Consider the following 11,330-nt stretch of genomic DNA (forward strand, 5'->3'; position numbering starts at 1 on the left):
ACGGCCTCTCTGTCACTGGGCGTTTCAGCAACTCAGCATTAGCCATCCCTGCAAGTGTCTGTCAGTACGATTGCTCAAGGAGACACTTCGTTAGTGACTGGGTTCACTAAGCCGTCTGCATGGCAGGTAGACCTTTTTTGGTTCCCTCTGGAGATTGTTCTGCAATAAAGTGCTAGCGCCGTGGTGGGGTTGTCTAGATAGTTCACATTTACTAAAACAAAGTTAGTCCTCCTCCGTAAAGCAGCTTCATATTAACTGTTTAGTGATCAGTTTTCTTTGCAGTCTAGAGTCTTTCTCAAGACTTGGTGTTTAGTGGGTCCTCCTTCGGTTGCTTTATGTTCCCCTAAGGGTTTTATCAACCATGGGGGAGAGTATAGGTCCAAGCACCTAGCGCTTCTAGCAGGGAGTTCAGGTATCACTATGATGGGAGCAATTGGAGGTAGATAAGTTCCTCTTTGCCAAATTTGTCTCTTAAGGGTCAGGTTTATGCAAGTATCTCCCTATGGTCATGATAGCAGAGTTCCCTTTTTTCAGTGGTTCAGGTGGTCTGAGGGTCTCCGTCTTTACGGCTTGATGAATTTAGCTCTTCCTGGGGTTTTTCAAGGATTTGGGGAATATCTCTGTCATCAGTGTCCCCTGGTTGGGCTTTTCTTAGTAAGGATGTTATTTAACACCTACCTGATGGGTTTCAGGTGTGGCCCCTCTCTTTCATCCCGCTTCTGCCTCCAGAAGACGTAACCTTTTTCTGGGTTTAGAAAGGTTTACTGGTATAAAATGGTGTAATTAAGGACAGGACTTGGGGTACGCTCTTCTGTGTGCACAAGGCCCTCAAGTCTTTTGCTTTTAGCTCCACCTAAGCTAGGTGGTCCTATAACATGTTAATAAGGTGTCCCTTTGACTCCCGCTTGGGCCTTCTACCAAAGGTTTGCCGTTCCAATTCTGTTTCTCCAGGGTAGTGATGTGATGTGTTTTCTATTATGATTCCTTTCATCAAAACATGGAATGGAACAAACAATCCTTTCACCCCTCGGAGGGAGGGTGCGGGGGGGCAACATTGTTTTTATCTCCAGGAGAACTAAGTGTTTAACTTCTTTCGTTTATTGTCTAGGTACCATAAGTTGGTATGACCAAGTGTTTTAAATGTTTGATGTTGAAGACAAAGAAGATGTGTTTTCCTATGTTTTCTCCTGCCTATTACTATAGGAATACTGGTGTCCCCCCCCCCCTCTTTTTAGCCAGTTGGTTTTGGTGGCCAGTGGGGAACGCTGGAATTGGCACATCTTCCTAGTTCTTTGCAGTTTAGACTGCTATGCTTTAGGACAGTTATTGGGACTGCTTTGCCTGGGGGAATACTTTTGCAATCTGTTTATTGGTCGAAATAGAAACATTTAAAACACTTCTCCTATTATTATTATTATGGTATTGTCACTATTGTATTGATTATGTTGTAATTAATATGATGCAAGGGCTTCAAACTTGCATAATATGAGCCTCCTGTCTTGCCATAGAATGACTAATCCCCCTCACTAGCGTCATAAGGGGGTTTAGATTCTATTAAAGACAAGGAGGCGATTATTATCCCACCCTTGATATGATATGACCTGTATAGCGCATCTATACACAGGTGTTTCAAGAGAGAACATTTGTTGTTCTTCCCATTCACTCACCTTTCTTTGTTTGTTGTTCTTACAGCTTCGGGCTGAGATGTTCTGTTCAGGAACGGTGGTCACAGTTACAAGATGGGGAGAGTGCGTGATCTGGGAGCTTCGCTGGATTTTGTCTTCATAATTTATCATCTGGTCTGTGCAGTGGACGTCTGGTTCAAGACAGCTACAGAAAGAGGAGTTGGGATTGGAGTAAGGGACTTATATAGAGGAGGGTCCATGCTCATTGGTTTCCTACAGGGCATGACCTGTCCTCCATGATGGATTGGGGAGTTCCCCTTACAGTGACATTGAACTCTATTTAGTTGTTTTTCAAACTTTTTCATTTGTAACGTTTTTTCTTTGCTGCTGTGGTTTCAGAGTAAAGATTGTTATGCATAATACTCGCCTCCTTGCCTTTAATAGAATCTAAACCCCCTTCTCAGGCTGATGAGGGGGATTAGTAATTGTGATGCATAATACTCTCCTCCTGTCTTTAATAGAATCTAAACCCCCTCTCACGTTAGTGAGGGGGATTCGCCATTGTATTGATATTTTTTTTTCTATCGCGCTCATACACAAGTGTCTGCACTTCCACTCATTTCAGCTAGAGAAGTTGAGACCACATGCACACAACCTTACGCAAACACACACTGCTTTTATAACTCCCAATCTTTTGAGTCACCACACCACGTGAATGGAGATGTTTTGGTGTGTGAGGAGCCCATTGAAATCCACAGAAAGAGTATGGTGCCTGCCATGAGCCTGTGCTGGTAACACCCAGAAAAAGAAAGTGAGTTGCAGGGTATGCTGCCTTTCGTTACCTATCTTTTACTGTGTTTTTTGCTCTCGGTTTCACAAATTCCCTTTCAAAACACTGCATCAGTTTCAACCACAGAAAAGGCCTGCAAACCCAGCGCAATGTGTAATATTGACCCTGACATGCCTCAGCACCAGGAGACCCTACTGGTGCAATAGAAAGGACGTGGGGCCCTCTACCTTACCAGTTACGTGCTACACAAAAAACACCACTTCTGTTGCTTTTCCTTTTATTCAAGCAGTTTCCTAAAGTATGTTTTTTGACTAACAGTGAAGCAAAATCTTTTTGTGTGAGGTGGCAAAGGAGTATGGCTGGACACATCAGCTTTAGTAATGCAGTTTTACTGCCCCCTCCTGCTTATTTCTGGCACTGTGATTTGCTGAAATGTGTACAATCTCTGTGCACCTTAGTTGGACGTGTTTGCCGCTGCTGTAATTTTGATGCAACGAGTCCCAGGCGTCCATACTTGACAGGGCACCGTTTATTTAGCCTCACTTTTGTTGTTTGAAGTGTGTGCATGTTTTGAGTTAGGTATTTTCATGACTGCTATCACTTGTAATGCTGACAAGTGTTTAGTCATGGAAGTTTGAAGTTTAGTTTAGTTTATTTGTAAAGCGCACCAGGCCCTGCTATCACTTGTAATGCTGACAAGAGTTTAGTCACGGAAGTTTGATGTTTAGTTTATTTGTAAAGCGCACCAGGCCCATGGGCAACCGGGCGCATAATCTTAAAAACAGGTTATAACAAAGTATACACAAAGGCCAGGTTTACAGGTAGTACACAAATACAAAAAAAACCGGTTATGAGCAATACAGTGTGGCATATGTACACAGATAAGGTAAATTACAGGTAGGGACCGGCTAGCGTGGGGAACCTTATGCTTTCTGGGTGAACAGCCAGGCTTTGGCGTTGTTCTTGAACATTTGGAACGTAGGTTCAGTTCTTATGTAGGTTGGCAGATTCTATGGCACGACAAGGAGGCTCATATTATGCCAACAATCTTTACTACTGACATAAATAGTAGCAAGAAAACATTTTTGTTCAACATTAACTTTTTCATTAACAAAGAGAAAAAACACAAAGTTCATAAGAACACATTGGGAAGAACCCAGTCCAAGATGGGGCTAGCCCACAGTCCAACATCCAATCAGGATGAACCCACACTCATAAATGTCCTATCCTCTAACGGCAACTCTTCTTTCTTTGCTGCTGACGCACAAGATAAGTCCTTTTGTACACACTTGTTCTTTCTTCACTGTGAAGGGGGGGGTTTAGTGTTACATTGTTGCTTGTTTCTTTGTGTTAAGATACTTTAACTTCTAGCGTTCGCTTGTTCGAACGTTCATTATTCTGTCTGTGGAGCCGCTCGGCGTGAGGCGTTCTTCTCTGCCTCAGTCACGCCTCGAGCCGGCCCCCTTTCTTCAACTTGCCCGCCTCCCGCCCTCCTCTCATGGCATTGTTTTCTAGCTGTGCCTGCGCGGCGAGGGCTGTGCCGTGTTGCACTGCTCGCGCTTTTCCCCAAAAATTATACATTGTTGGCGCCTGCTCGGCGCGCGTATATTTGTTTTTCACACGCTTTCCCTCAGATCGCTTCTGAGCGTTCTGGAAGGGTGGCGCTGGCACGCCTCATGTGAGAGGCTGTTTCAAGATTTCAACGTTCGCCTGCTCGGCGTTATTTATGTTGATTCTGCCTCAAACGTTGCACACCCGAAATTGTGAGGGTTGTGTTTTGCCTCTGAATTGTGCCTGTTTGTACACAGGTTTTACCAGCACCTGTTGATTGTTTAGCTGTGTTTACACACATCTTAATGTTCCACATAAATTAGGTGGAAAGGTTTTGTCAGGCCTGCTTGGTCCTTTTCCCTACAGTGCACTTAGGGGTGAGAGTGTGTTTTCCATTTATCTATTTTGTTTTCATTCATAATGCAGTCTTACTAAGGGGTCTGATGGTGTTCCCTATGTGGATGCCAGTACCCAGGTTAGGGTGGCTTCAAAGAAAACGGATAAGCCCAACGATGAGGGTGTAATGAGGGGGTTTGGGGAGGCTTCAGTAGTTCCTCCTCCTTCAGTCTCAAGGGCAATAAGGGATTCCATGAATTTGGCTCTGGGGAATTTAAACTCTACCCTCGCTTCAGCCTTTGACAGGCTAATTAACAAAATTTCAGATTTTCATCCAGGTCCTGTTCAGGGACCTTCAATAGCCCCCAGAAAGTGCACTTCAAAAACTAAGCATTTGCCAGGGCAAATAAGCCCAGTTTTAAGTTCCTCTTCCCCGGGTTCCCCAGTTAGGACCCTAAAACGCAAGTTGGGTGAGGGTGTGGCCCAGTCTGCAGCCCCTATTAGAGTAACTTCTACCCCGTTATCATCCCCTGAGTCCTCGGAGGAATCGGATTCTCCTCCTAAGAGGAGAAAAAGAAAAGTAGCCGCACCGGAAATGTCACAGTCTGTTGGAGTACAATTGTTGGATGACAGTGGGGTGCCGTTTTTTGACCCTTCCCTCATCCAACATCCAAGGTTAGCGGAGTGGCGTCCGTCAGAGGCAGTATCCTCTTTTCTTCACCATTGGGTTAGGCGCCCTCTCCCTAATGAAGAGGGAAGTAAGCTGCGTTCAGAATGCCCTCGTCCCATTATCCCGGATAAGGTGGCTTTAACCCCCAGCATTGATCAGTCTTTCTGTCCCAAAGGGGTAAAGATCCTAAGAAGGGTGTGGATGGGGCTCTTCAGATCCGTCAGGATAAACTTTTGGACATGTTGGGGCCCTTGACCCAAATTTTTCGAATTGGCAGAAGAAGCAGCTATGCATGAGTCGCAAGTTGATGTGGAAGCGCTCAGAGGCTGGGTGCAGCGCTCCATTTGCCTGCTCGGCAATGCTAACTCCTGTATTTCCAAGGAGAGGCGCAAGGCACTATTAAGGCACATTGATCCAAAACTTCAGGATATGGCGGAAGGGGAGGCTGGTCCCAAACCTCAAGGGAACCTTTTTTGGAGATAAATTCATAAAAAACCTTTCAGCTTATGTCCATACTTTCACGGCCTTAGATAAGGCCGAGACGAATATTAGGAAGGTTTTTTCACCCTGAATTTTTGATAAGGCCGGACGAGGAAGAGCCCGCTCCTCTGGCCGTTCCTCCTTCAGGGGTTCTGCCAGACCTCAGCAATACGCCTCTAGAGGGGCCCATCATTCCTCCTCTGCTAGAGGAGCGCAGACGACCTTCTATCCCCAGAGAGGAAATCAATGGAGAGGTCGGAGTGGCAGAGGTTCCAGTAGGGCGAGATCCGTTCCAGGTATTGTCTCGTCTCGTAAGGGTTTCTTCCCACAGAGGTTTGGGGGGCAGGTTGATGCAATTTCTTCGTCATTGGGAAAATCTCACAGCAGATCCTTGGGTCTTACAGACAGTTTGGGGGTTTCAGATAGAATTCTACTCCCCTCCTTGTCGGCTACCTCCCGCTCCACCTCTTGTGTTCAATCAGGAAAAGCAAAAGCTGGTGGATGCGGAGATCCAAGATCTGATTTTCCTAAAGGTGCGGTTGTCCCGGCCACATTCAGAGCTTCCCAGTTCCTCAGTACGATTTTTTTGGTCCCAAAACCCAAAGAGGGGTTTCGCCCTGTAATAAATCTCAGAGCTCTCAACTCCTTTGTGGTTTACCATCATTTCAAAATGGAGGGCATTCATCTTCTGAGGGATACACTGCTTCCCGGGGATTGGATGGTCAAGTTGGATCTCAAAGATGTGTACCTGGTAGTCCCGGCGTTTCCCCCTCACCAGGAGTTCCTTCAGTTCCATTGGAGGGGTTGCCTTTAGCAATTCGCCTCTCTCCCGTTCGGCCTGTCTTCAGCCCGTGGTGTTTCACCAAACTAATGAAACCAGTGATGGCTTTCCTCAGGTCGAAGGGGATCAGGAGCATAATTTATCTGGACGATATTCTTCTCTTAGCTCAGGATCTCCGGGTTCTACAGGACCAATTGGATCTGACAATTTCCCTGTTGCAGGATCAAGTTTTGTTCTAAATGCAAAAAAGTCCATATTTTGTCCTACTCAATGTATCCAATTTCTGGGCTTCGATATCGATTCCAAAAAGTGCATCCTTCTTCTCCCAGACTCCAGACTGTTGAGGATTCGAAAGGAAATTCACCTCATCCTCAGGCTGGGAGAGAGTTCCCTTCATCAGTTAGCAAGAGTAGTAGGAATGTTGTCAGCATCTATTCAGGCTATTTTGCCTGCACCCCTGCATTACAGGGCGCTTCAACATCCCAAAGGAAGACACATGGCAGGAGCCTGTTTTATGCTCAGAAGGTGAAACTGGATCTGGAAGCCAGATTGGAACTAATTTGGTGGCTCAAACATATGAATGCCTGGAATGGCGGAGCGATTTTTGGGCCTTCTCCGGATGTGGTTCTTGAGTCAGACGCCAGCAGATTCGGTTGGGGGGCCAGAGTAGGTCAGATTTCCACAGGGGGAAATGGTCCGAACAGGAGAGTCTACTTCATATAAACTGCCTAGAATTACTCGCGGGTTCCTTTGCTGTCAAGAGCCTGCTCAAGCATCAGGGAAATTGCTGTGTCCTTCTTCAGATGGACAATGTATCAGCAGTTCATTGCATCAACCATCTGGGGGGGACCCGGTCGAAGGCTCTAGCTGATCTGGCAAGGGAGTTCTGGCATTATTGCCTAGACAGAAACATTCTGCTTCAGGCAGAGTACCTTCTGGGGATAAGCAATTCTGTGGCGGATTGGAATTCACGCTACCTTCAGGACAGCAGCGATTGGATGCTGGACAGGAGTGTATTTGCATTGATTCAGTCTCTTTGGAGTCCCATTCACATGGACCTTTTTGCCTCTCGGCTCAATTGTCAGTTTCCCCAGTTTTACAGTTGGAGACCGGATCCTCGGGCTCTGGCCACCGATGCGTTTCTCCAAGATTGGTCAGGTCAGCTTCCTTATGCTTTCCCTCCTTTCACCATGATAGCCAGGGCTCTGGTGCAGATACGCAGGCAGCAAGCTTCCCTGGTAATAGTGACCCTGTTCTGGCCTTCTCAGGTTCGGTTTCCCGCTCTCCTATAACTGGCAGTGGACTTCCCTCGCCTCTTGCCGCCTCATCCCCAGATCCTGACGGACTCATCAGGTCACCCTCACGGCCTGGTCCTTCAGGGACATCTTTCCCTTATGGTTTGGAAGATTTCAGCACCTCTGGGACTCTATTGGGGTCATCAGGGATTCCTGGGCAGCCTCCACCAAAGCAGAATATTCATCAGCATGGGGCCGCTGGGTTAGCTGGTGTGGGGTTAAACACCTCAATCCCGTTTTTGCTCCTCCAGTAGACATAGTAAACTTTCTGGTGGAATTGTTTAAGGAGGGTAAAGCCTATCGGACAATTAATGGGTTTAGGTCGGCGATATCGGCTGGCCATGTTCTGGTTAAGGGAGAACCAGTGGGTAAACATTTCCTGGTCAGGAAGGCTCTTAAATCGATTAGGGTTAAGGTTCCCCCTAAACCTAAGTATTCAGTTTTGTGGGATGTTAGTAAGGTTCTGAACTTGTTTGTATCGTGGCCTCATAATCAGGATTTATCCCTGCAACAGCTTTTTTCAAAGTAAACAATGCTCTTGTGCCTGGTCTCTATTAAGAGAGTATCTGATATTAGAGTGCTGGATGTGGACAATAAGATCTTCTCGCCACAGGGAGTAACCTTTTTTATTACTAGGAGAACAAAATGTATGATTTCTTCTGTTTCTTATCCAGCATTTCCTGAAAATAATAAATTATGTGTGGTCCATTGTTTGAAATGTTTTGAAGATAGAACTGTGGATTTTCGTCCCTCTGGTACCTCTCAGCTGCTTATTTCATATCGAAGGCCTTATAAGGCAGTGTCCTCAGCTACCCTAGCTAGGTGGGTTAGATGAATAATGCAGGAGTCTGGTATTGACACCTCTCTTTTCGGAGCTCATTCAGTTAGGGGCGCCATGGACTCCAAAGCCGCTTTCCTTGGGGGAGAGTTGGAGCACATCCTCAAAGCAGCTGACTGGTCCAGGGAATCTACTTTTAAGACGTTTTATCATGAACGGATTGATCATGTGGTTTTCAATGTGATGCAAGGGCTTTAAACTTGCATATGAGCCTCCTTGTTGTGCCATAGAATACCTAATACCCTGCACTATTGTGAGTGGGGGTTTAGATTCTATTAAAGACAAGGAGGCGAGTATTATATACCCAGTTTTTTTAACATCTGTCTCCTTTTTCAGCTTCGGGTTGATCACCTTGGGAGTTTTTTTCGGCAGAGGGTCTTCGGAGTCCACGCCTGGATGTTATCTGGATTGTTTCTTTGGTTCCTGGTTGTGTTATGTTTTGCTGTTCAAGCGTCATTGCAGCTTCAGAAGAGGAGTTGCCGTTAAAGGATAGGACATTTATGGGTGTGGGTTCATCCTGATTGGATGTGGGACTGTGGGCTAGCCCCATCTTGGACTGGGTTCTTCCCAATGTGTTCTTATGAACTTTGTGTTTTTTCTCTTTGTTAAAGAAAAAGTTAATGTTGAACAAAAAAAAATGTCTTGCTGCTATTTATGTCAGTAGTAAAGATTGTTGGCATAATACTCGCCTCCTTGTCTTTAATAGAATCTAAACCCCCACTCACAATAGTGCGGGGGATTAGGTAGTATTCCACAGTTTGGAATTACGTTTATTAGGGCAGTTTACCAATTGGCTTTGGCCGTGCTTATTATTCTGGCCTGCAGACACAACAGGACACACTGTGTACACACGAAAGCAGCACTTCGACAAAAACCATCCCAAATATATGAACAAATAAAATCGAACAAAAATAGAGGACAACGTGTCATTGTTTATTGTTAGGCATGTTAGTGATACAAAACAAATGAAGATTGTGTGCAATGAATAATGAAAAAATAACGTTAACAAATCCTTCATTCGCTTTTAGCAAAGGCTGATAAGCCGGTCACATTATTCTTTTAAATACATGTTTAATTTGTAAAACACCTCTGTGTGCCTATACTACATTTGCATTCCGTACTAATCCATTATTTAAAAAAGGCACGAGGCGCTTTGCCATCCAATGGCACGCCATCGAACAAACAAACGAACACTTCTATTGCCAAAACAGGGGCCTCATCGCTGTATTTCCCGGCAGCTGACGCACCCACTAAAATACCGGCTTCCGGCCAGTGCGTGGGCGTTCCTTCGCGGCGGCCGTTAAGCAGGCCCTGAATACAGCGATTCTCATGCATATGGCTCAGCGGCGCTCCCAACACGGAAGACCTCTCTTCACTTAGCAGGTGTTCTTCACCCAAAACAAAGAGAATCCCGCCCTCCTGTTTGCAGCACTGCGATGCAAGCGCATATCAGTGGGGCGTCATTCAGAAACCGGGCGTTCCAAAGTGAGGCGTGAGATGCACATGCATAGCCCGAGCCCGCCTTCCCCGCCCTCGGGAAGAGCTTTGTTCTCGGCTCCGGAAAGGCCGCTCACGCAGGTTATCAGAAAAGCGCCCACTGGGCTAGAAGCTTCCAGTGTCGCCCGTCCTTTCTCTGGGATAATGCAGGAGATAATTGTGGCAATTAAGAGAAACGGGGCTTTAGGGAGGGTTATTGGCTACGACAGAAAAAAAGGCACAAAAAAAGACCTTGCTGTAACTCCTGCAACAAGCAAAGCGCCCATTCGATTTTATTTATCAAAATAAATAATATCATTACTATCTCAAATGAGGCAACGTGTTTCCTTTAAGGCTGAACACGAGGAGCCACCCCCTAAGGTTAAATCAATAATATATCATGGACTATTCATTTAGCACACTCCAGGGTCTGAAGAATGTTACTTGAGTTGTTAGTAAAGCGCATTACACTGCTATCAGGCTGTCTCAAAGCGCTTGGGGTGGTGGTGAAAAGCAGAGAGGGAGGAAAAGTAACAAGGCAAGAGGTAGTTGCAAAGGCAAGGAAGTAACATTCAAGAGCCGAGCATGAAGAGTAGAGCGGGCTGTGGATTAGTTGGAAAGAGGTAATTTTATTCATGCGTTTAGTTTATATTTATTCAAGAACAAACTTTTGCACACTTAAAAACAGTTAAAAAAAATATAATTTTGCTGTAAACAAAACACAAAAGAAACAACATTCCTAAATTCAAATCCTAATTAACAATTCAATGTATTCATATTATTAAAACAGAAGACCAGATGTGTCTACTTGGTATACATGTCCGTCCAATGGTAATATGTCCCTGCACAGTTTATATACCCACTCTTCTCAGAGTATTACTCCTTCCTGCGTGAGCAAGTCGCTCCTATAGATGCCAACTTTTTGAGTAGGGCTCATCATGGTGAAGACCCTGTAAAACGAGTCCTACTGTGACAAGACCACACAGACCATGAAGAATCCTAACCCACAACTCCATACTCAACTCGAGAAGATGGAGTAATGAGGCTCAAGCCTCGGTATCCAAAAATCGCTGCCTCGCTGCTGATGGATAAAATCCATCAGCAAGAAGACAGACAGGGCTCAGAGCCGTTTGCGCAGTGACTGTGAAACCCCAGGGTATCAGATCTGCCCACCATGCACACCTGCCTACATTTGAACTGAAAAAAGACGCGGGGGTGGGGGGGGGGGATAGAGCTCAAGCACACTAGTTGACCAAAAAACTGCTCTGGAAACCAAGGGGGTTCCTTCTCCACTCTCAACCTTCAACCTAAGGACCAATTCCATTGAAGGGCTAACTGGGTGACTCAAGACAATCTTAGTCGAGTGTGGGCATTAGTTTGAAAGTTCCATGCTGACAAAGCAGCTGTGAAGGATCAGAAAAAATAAGTTTGGCACAGAAGTACATGTCCGTCCCACTGGCTTAACAGGGGCCCACGCACCCCCTGCGG

General features: G+C 45.6%; 1 long non-coding RNA gene across 1 annotated transcript in view; it reads left to right on the forward strand.

Annotated features, from left to right (window-relative positions):
• LOC138473705 (uncharacterized) overlaps positions 1-1,946 on the forward strand; it is a 228,982-nt gene extending 227,036 nt beyond the window's left edge. Inside the window, exon 3 of the long non-coding RNA XR_011268866.1 lies at positions 1,693-1,946. This is a non-coding gene — a long non-coding RNA (uncharacterized lncRNA). The remainder of the gene's footprint in view (positions 1-1,692) is intronic.
• Positions 1,947-11,330: the final 9,384 nt, after the last annotated feature.

Source organism: Ambystoma mexicanum, chromosome 8 (genome assembly GCF_040938575.1).
Source record: "Ambystoma mexicanum isolate Mex_15411 chromosome 8, UKY_AmexF1_1, whole genome shotgun sequence".
Classification (NCBI taxonomy): Eukaryota; Metazoa; Chordata; class Amphibia; order Caudata; family Ambystomatidae; genus Ambystoma; species Ambystoma mexicanum.